The 8,022-nt window shown below is 51.9% G+C and overlaps 2 non-coding genes across 2 annotated transcripts; both read right to left on the bottom strand.

Moving 5' to 3' along the window:
* Nucleotides 1–3,378: 3,378 nt before the first annotated feature.
* On the bottom strand, nt 3,379–3,533 carry LOC115245380. Its single transcript, XR_003885520.1, has one exon. It is a non-coding gene; the product is annotated as a 5.8S ribosomal RNA (ribosomal RNA).
* Nucleotides 3,534–4,368: 835 nt separating this feature from the next.
* LOC115245381 lies at nt 4,369–6,289 on the bottom strand. The gene has a single exon (XR_003885521.1). It is a non-coding gene; the product is annotated as a small subunit ribosomal RNA (ribosomal RNA).
* Between the last annotated feature and the right edge of the window lie 1,733 nt (nt 6,290–8,022).

Below are 8,022 nucleotides of genomic sequence, written 5' to 3'. Positions count from 1 at the left end.
TTTACCAGATGAGACTCGTTCGCGTTCCGTGGGGAACGGTCGAGTGCCAGCTATCCTGAGGGAAACTTCGGAGGGAACCAGCTACTAGATGGTTCGATTAGTCTATCGCCCCTATACCCAGTTCCGGCGATTGATTTGCACGTCAGAATCGCTACGGACCTCCATCATGGTTTCCCCTGACTTCGTCTTGACCAGGCATAGTTCACCATCTTTCGAGTCCCAACCTGTACGCTCTGGGTGCGCCTCTTTTCGCGATGAGAACGAGACGCCCATGGAGTGCGAGGCCGCATCGCGACGCGGCCCATCCTCCCTCGATCGACGGCCAGGGTCGATCATCACTTTCATTGCGCCTTTAGGTCTTGCGACAAGTCCCAATGACTCGCGTACATGTTAGACTCCTTGGTCCGTGTTTCAAGACGGGTCCTAAGAGTACCCAAAGCAGTAGCGACGCCGACCGGTATAGATCCCCCTCGCGACCCACAAGGGAGGGAGAGAGACGTTCAACAGGCCTGTCGAAGGTGAGCCGTACATTAACCAACAGCGGGCCAGGATCGGGGACGGCGCAAAGTCCGTATCCTCCGAGTACCGTAGCGCGCGCCTGCGACGGCCTCGACGCACCGTAAACAGTGCGGCCTGATACCTGGCGCGTACCTCCGAGCAGCCGGCCGGGCGACCGGGGGTTTGTCGCGTGCCGTTTTACCGGCGACGCGACAGTCACCGCACCCGGGCCGTAGACCGACACCCAGCGGGTCGCGACGTTCTACTTGGGGAGAAGTGCACGACGACGAGCGCCGGACATCGACGCACGGTAGCGTGCCCGCGCGAGAGCCGCGAGGCTCCGCGGGACATCGCCCACCGACGCGAAGCCAGCGCCGCTGACGATGAATCTCCCCGTTCGATCTTTTGGGTTTCTTAGGTTTACCCCTGAACGGTTTCACGTACTCTTGAACTCTCTCTTCAAAGTTCTTTTCAACTTTCCCTCACGGTACTTGTTCGCTATCGGTCTCGTGGTCGTATTTAGCCTTAGATGGAGTTTACCACCCACTTAGAGCTGCACTCTCAAGCAACCCGACTCTAAGGAAAGATCCTCCCAAGACGCGCACCGGTCGCTACGAGCCTGGCACCCTCTACGGGAAAATGGCCCCATTCAAGATGGACTTGGACGCGACACGACACCTCGGGATAAGCGGATCCTCCCAAACACCACATTTCCCTGCTGCGGAACCACGGCATTTGGTGCTGGGCTCTTTCCTGTTCGCTTGCCGCTACTAAGGAAATCCTAGTTAGTTTCTTTTCCTCCGCTTAATAATATGATTAAATTCAGCGGGTAATCTCGCCTGCTCTGAAGTCGTCAAAGAGTTTAGTTTTCGATAACCGTGGCCGCGCCGCCTCCTCCGCTGGCTCTTCAGAGTGTCGGGAGAGCAGCTGCGCCAGCACAGCGGCTTCGCATTGTACACGGAGGAGTGTGGAGCGAGGAGAATGTGTTGACAACACTTCCACGCGCGGCTCGCCGCCGCTAGTAGAAGGAAACGTAAGCCGATCGAATCTCGTTCTAGTTGTCCGCATTGCAAACAACGAAAAAGATCGTGTTGACAACACCTTCCACGCGCGGCTCGCCGCCGCTAGTAGGAGGAAACGTAAAGCCGATCGAATCTCGTTCTAGTTGTCCGCATTGCGAACAACGAAAAAGATCGGCGCGGATCGCGTCATCTTCGATCGCCGGGAACGCGAGAGATAGAGCGAGCGAGTGTGCGCGTACAGGTACACGTAAACAACTCTATCACCCATCCTTCAATTTTCTCTCCGCATATCGTGTATACACGGATATGGGATACGGGGCGAAACGGATTCGACGAGTACACGACGACGCGTGCCGGTCCCCTATTTTCGTTTTCGAGAATTTCTTGGACTCGGACAAGCGGTCGGCTCGCGATTCACCCAGGTTAAGGAGGGTTTCTCGCTCTTTTCTTTCTCTCCGCGTACCGCCGGGCGACGACGCGCCGCGGTTCTCTCCTACCGGAAAGGTGACGCGCGACTCACGTAAAAGACGCGAGCGCGCGCTGGCGCACCGGGAGACCGCGAGAGGGATAACGCAACGTGTGTTCGCCGTCTTCTTCGCTATCGGTCTCGTGGTCGTATTTAGCCTTAGATGGAGTTTACCACCCACTTAGAGCTGCACTCTCAAGCAACCCGACTCTAAGGAGAGATCCTCCCGAGACGCGCACCGGTCGCTACGGGCCTGGCACCCTCTACGGGTAAGTGGCCCCATTCAAGATGGACTTGGACGCGACGCGACACCTCGGGATAAGCGGATCCTCCCAAACACCACATTTCCCTGCGGCGGAACCGCGGGATTCGGTGCTGGGCTCTTTCCTGTTCGCTCGCCGCTACTAAGGAAATCCTAGTTAGTTTCTTTTCCTCCGCTTAATAATATGCTTAAATTCAGCGGGTAATCTCGCCTGCTCTGAGGTCGTCAAAGAGTTTAGTTTTCGATAACCGTGGCCGCGCCGCCTCCTCCGCCGGCTCTTCAGAGCGTCGGGAGAGCAGCAGCGCCGGCACAGCGGCTTCGCATTGTACACGGAGGAGTGTGGAGCGAGGAGAATGTGTTGACAACACCTTCCACGCGCGGCTCGCCGCCGCTAGTAGGAGGAAACGTAAAGCCGATCGAATCTCGTTCTAGTTGTCCGCATTGCGAACAACGAAAAAGATCGGCGCGGATCGCGTCATCTTCGATCGCCGGGAACGCGAGAGATAGAGCGAGCGAGTGTGCGCGTACAGGTACACGTAAACAACTCTATCACCCATCCTTCAATTTTCTCTCCGCATATCGTGTATACACGGATATGGGATACGGGGCGAAACGGATTCGACGAGTACACGACGACGCGTGCCGGTCCCCTATTTTCGTTTTCGAGAATTTCGTGGACTCGGACACGCGGTCGGCTCGCGATTCACCCGCGTTAAGGAGGGTTTCTCGCTCTTTTCTTTCTCTCCGCGTACCGCCGGGCGACGACGCGCCGCGGTTCTCTCCTACCGTTTGCGCGGAAGGTGACGCGCGACTCGCGTAAGAGGCGCGAGCGCGCGCTGGCGCACCGGGAGACCGCGAGAGAGGGATAACGCAACACGTGTGTGCGCCGTATTCTACTTCCCTCTCTCTCCTTCGACAGTCTCCGGGCGCGCGCGCGCTCAAGCGCTCTATCTTTACGCGCGTTGCTCTCACTCTTCCTTTTCCTCGGTGTTATTTCAGACGACGCCAAGGGGCCGCCTCTCGGGACGGCTCGTCTCGGGCGAACGTCCAACGATCGCTCGTACGCCGTTTGCGCGAACGGGCGCGTTGGCCCGGCGCGCAAAGGCGCAAGCAGTTTCGAGGTACTAAAACGACCCTCAGCCAGGCGTGGTCCGGGAATTGTATCCGTGGACCGCAATGTGCGTTCGAAATGTCGAAGTTCATTTGTCCTGCAGTTCACAAGTTGACGCGCAGTTAGCTGCGTTCTTCATCGACCCACGAGCCGAGTGATCCACCATTCAGGGTAATCGTTTCGCAATTCTTGCGTTCATCGAACGCTTCGTTCATCCATCTTAGTCTCCTCTCCGAAGAGAGAGAGATAAAATCGTTGGCCCTTCGATCAGCCTGGCCGCGCGCGTCCGAGCACGCGCGGACCGCCGCCACCGCTGGGGAGGCTACGGCACAAAAGTTGTTTCGCGATCGGAGCGTCTCTCCCCGTATACATAGTGTATATACGTATATATATAATCGGGAAGAGCCGGGGCGGAGTGTTCTTTGAAGAAACCGTCGGACGGGATCGGGTGATCCGTCCGCTCGCCCGTTCAAGCGATAGCCGCTTTCGCGTACAAACACGCTGACCGCTGCCCCGGCGCGCGATGGCGCGGGGAGGGGCGCGTTTACGAGCGCTGTTGACACACGGGCTTGCGTAGGTTACCACCGGTACGCGCTAACGCCGGATCATTGCTCTGCGCATGGCAAGAGCGCGATCGGGAAAGCGTCTCGGCTCCGAATCGCATTTATGTGATTTCGCAATTTGCTCAACGAGTTTCAACGGGTCGCGCGCGTGCGGGTTTCGCGCGACGCGACGCCGGTTGCGGCTACGAACCTCAAGGAGAGAGTCTCGGATACTCCTCTCCTTCCCGCTCGCACGACACGACCGCGCCGGAAACGACCGACGGCGCTCTGCTGCTGGCTCTGGTCGTCGCAGAGGCGCGCGGCGTTCGGCGCGTCGTAGTCATCGACGCGGGATCATCCGTCAATTCTATTTTACTTTCATATCTGTTTCTTTGTCCATTCAGTCGCCGACTGCTGCGAGCGGTCGTCTAAAAGACTCGAGACGCAGAGCTGGACCTCCGGAACGTTAATGATCCTTCCGCAGGTTCACCTACGGAAACCTTGTTACGACTTTTACTTCCTTTAAATGATCAAGTTTGGTCATCTTCCCGGCAACATCGGCAACGCCGAGATATTGCCGCGCACCAGTCCAAACACCTCACTAAATCATTCAGTCGGTTGTAGCGACAGGCGGTGTGTACAAAGGGCAGGGACGTAATCAACGCGAGCTTATGACTCGCGCTTACTGGAAATTCCTCGTTCATGGGGAACAATTGCAAGCCCCAATCCCTAGCACGAAGGAGGTTCAGCGGGTTACCCGGGCCTTTCGGCCAGGGAACACACGCTGATTCCTTCAGTGTAGCGCGCGTGCGGCCCAGAACATCTAAGGGCATCACAGACCTGTTATTGCTCAATCTCGTGCGGCTAGAAGCCGCCTGTCCCTCTAAGAAGATTTGTTTGTACGTTGGTAGTAAAAACCCACCAGCCGAAGCCGGGGGCCTTCGCGATACCATAAGGTACGCCTATTTAGCAGGCTAGAGTCTCGTTCGTTATCGGAATTAACCAGACAAATCGCTCCACCAACTAAGAACGGCCATGCACCACCACCCACCGAATCAAGAAAGAGCTATCAATCTGTCAATCCTTCCGGTGTCTGGGCCTGGTGAGGTTTCCCGTGTTGAGTCAAATTAAGCCGCAGGCTCCACTCCTGGTGGTGCCCTTCCGTCAATTCCTTTAAGTTTCAGCTTTGCAACCATACTTCCCCCGGAACCCAAAAGCTTTGGTTTCCCGGAAGCTGCCCGCCGAGTCATCGGAGGAACTTCGGCGGATCGCTAGCTGGCATCGTTTATGGTTAGAACTAGGGCGGTATCTGATCGCCTTCGAACCTCTAACTTTCGTTCTTGATTAATGAAAACATTTTTGGCAAATGCTTTCGCTTCTGTCCGTCTTGCGACGATCCAAGAATTTCACCTCTAACGTGGCAATACGTATGCCCCCATCTGTCCCTATTAATCATTACCTCGGGGTTCCGAAAACCAACAAAATAGAACCTAGGTCCTATTCCATTATTACATGCACGCAATATTCAGGCGAAGGTAGCCTGCTTTAAGCACTCTAATTTGTTCAAAGTAAACGTACCGACCCAATTCGACACTCAGTAAAGAGCACCGCGACGGGATATTAGTTAGGCCGCTCCTCGCGAGGCTAAGCCCACCGGTAGGACGTCCCACATCACGCCAGTTAAACACCGCGAGCGGTGAACCGACGGTGTGCGACACAGATTCAACTACGAGCTTTTTAACCGCAACAACTTTAATATACGCTATTGAAGCTGGAATTACCGCGGCTGCTGGCATCAGACTTGCCTTCCAATGGATCCTCGTTAAAGGATTTAAAGCGTACTCATTCCGATTACGGGGCCTCGGATGAGTCCCGTAACGTTATTTTTCGTCACTACCTCCCCGTGCCAGGAGTGGGTAATTTGCGCGCCTGCTGCCTTCCTTGTATGTGGTAGCCGTTTCTCAGGCTCCCTCTCCGGAATCGCACCCTGATTCCCCGTTACCCGTTACAATTATGGTAGGCGCAGAACCTACCATCGACAGTTTATAAGGCAGACATTTGAAAGATGCGTCGCCGGTGCTAGGACCGTGCGATCAGCACAAAGTTATTCAGAGTCGCCAAAATAAACGGTGGACGAACGGCGAACCGCCCGCCACCGATTGGTTTTGATCTAATAAAAGCGTCCCTTCCATCACTGGTCGGGACTCTGTTCTGCATGTATTAGCTCTAGTATTACCACAGTTATCCAAGTAAATGTGGGAACAATCTAATAAACCATAACTGATTTAATGAGCCATTCACGGTTTCACCTTAATTCGGCATGCACTGAGACATGCATGGCTTAATCTTTGAGACAAGCATATGACTACTGGCAGGATCAACCAGGAAGCTTCGTGTTCGGTTACTCGCGTGGAGCGGTAACTCGCGAGCGAGCCCGAAGGCCCGTCGCTATTAAGCTCTTACACTTCTCGCGCCGCCGGTCTTTATTAGCCGGTCGGCGACACTCTCTGCTCTACTCTCTACTTACTACGCAACACACGTTGTGCGTGCTCTTCGTGAGAGGAGCTAGGCGGTCCGTGTATATAATAAACCTCCTCCTCTCTTTTTCAAGATCATTCTCCATTTTATATGTATTATAAAAGATCATTCTCATTCTCCCAATGTAAATGCGCGATCGCGAGGATCGCGCGATTTACCCTGACGCTAGATCGACGATGCCGATGCTTAGACGTCGAGGATAAATATGCTATCGTGCTTTTAGCACGTACTTATATTTCGCTACGGCTTACAAAGCGTGCGGGAAGAGCATTATAATCGTTCTTCCGCCACTCGTATCCGTGGAGTAAACGTTCGGTAAGCGCGACGATTCCGCTGCTGCGTCCAAGACGAGAGGGAATCGCGCGGCCAACACACTAGATGCGTGCGCGCCACATAAGAGCCATTCGGTCTTGCGACACCGACTCGTGGCAATGCTGTGCTTGTAAAAAAGTGTGTGCATACAATGCGCGCCGCAGCGCGACGCGTCGTACCTCTTATCAAGAGACACGGTAGTGTCTCGCGCCAAGTCATGCGCAGCAACAGTGTGGCACCCCGTGTATTTTTACGCGAGTCGTCTAGTTGAAGAGTATCTTAGATCATCGATCTTCAATAACGGCTGAACCGATTGATGTTTTAATAAACTTAAGCGAAAGCTTGAGTTTGTTTTATATTATGAAAATATTTTTACTTTTCCTCTACGTATCTTATAAATGAAGATATTATAATTCAAAGTCTCAATGTATAAAATTTTTCTAAGAAATGTCTCCGTCGTCATCGCCGCCCAAGCCTCCAATGCGCATGTGTACAAGAAGTTGTACGGTTCGAGCATTCGACATAAGATTGCGCTAGCGGCGCTTTGACTGCTTGCATCCATACCAGCTTTTGACAGATATAGGTTTAATAGGTTTGCAATGCAATAGTGCAATGTTATATAGCGTAACACGCTTTCATTTATAACAAAGTGAAGCAACAAAATTCTTCGTAATACTCACAAAACAAAACATCGCATTACATATAAAAATATTCTATATTTATAATAAGAAAGATATACGTATTTTATAGTATGTTTATTATAAGTTATATGTGTGTTTGTATTCTATACCTGATTCAACTATCCACATGTATCACAAAGAATTTTGCAGCTTCACCTTTTTATAAATAAAAGAATGCAAACATATAATGTTGCAGTCTCGAAAATTTAACTTATACCTGTCAAAAGTCACTATGGATAACTGCGAGCAGTTATCAATATAGACATTCATATCAGTTAATATAGATATACACATGAAGAATACATATTTGAGTGCAATTGTCAAACAAGTGTCATATAGTTTGTCATATATTTATTTGTCGTGCATTATATGCAGCTACAGATAAATATAAATAACATTGATGAAACGCAGTCTGTAAGGTTAAATTTCTATTTATCTTTTTAAATAATTTATAAATATACATTTATTTTTCAGTGGAACTAGAAGAATTTTTCTAGCTGTTGATAAGATTTTGACAAAGCCTGTGACATTATGTTTATTGTAAATCAATATATTGTAGTCAATTCTTGTTTCGATGCTAATGCATTGATT

Source organism: Formica exsecta, unplaced genomic scaffold (assembly GCF_003651465.1).
Source record: "Formica exsecta isolate Colony F162 unplaced genomic scaffold, ASM365146v1 scaffold965, whole genome shotgun sequence".
In the NCBI taxonomy this organism is placed as follows: Eukaryota; Metazoa; Arthropoda; class Insecta; order Hymenoptera; family Formicidae; genus Formica; species Formica exsecta.
The sequence above is the reverse complement of the archived record's forward strand: the minus strand, read 5'-3'. Positions and strand labels throughout refer to the sequence as shown.